Raw genomic sequence first — 313 nt, forward strand, 5'->3', positions numbered from 1 at the left:
GGCCGTGACGCCCCCCCCTCTCTCCCCCCCCCGGGAGCCGAGCCTGGAGCTGCTCCTGCTCTGCCACTATCAGATCCACCACTTTGAGCCCTAATTCTCCCAAACCTTAATCCAAACAGCCCCAAAAACACACCACGAGCTCCATAAAACTGACACGTTTCCCTTCCTCCGAGCAGGACCCTCTGGAGGGGCCAATTTTCTCTCTCTATTTCTTTTCCGTGGTAATTTTTTTGTTCCCTCCTCCAAGCAGAAACCTCTGGAGAGGCCAATTATATACATATATATATATATATTATTCCTTTCTTTTCCCCTG

Source organism: Acanthisitta chloris, unplaced genomic scaffold, assembly GCF_000695815.1.
Source record: "Acanthisitta chloris isolate BGI_N310 unplaced genomic scaffold, ASM69581v1 scaffold33092, whole genome shotgun sequence".
NCBI lineage: Eukaryota > Metazoa > Chordata > Aves > Passeriformes > Acanthisittidae > Acanthisitta > Acanthisitta chloris.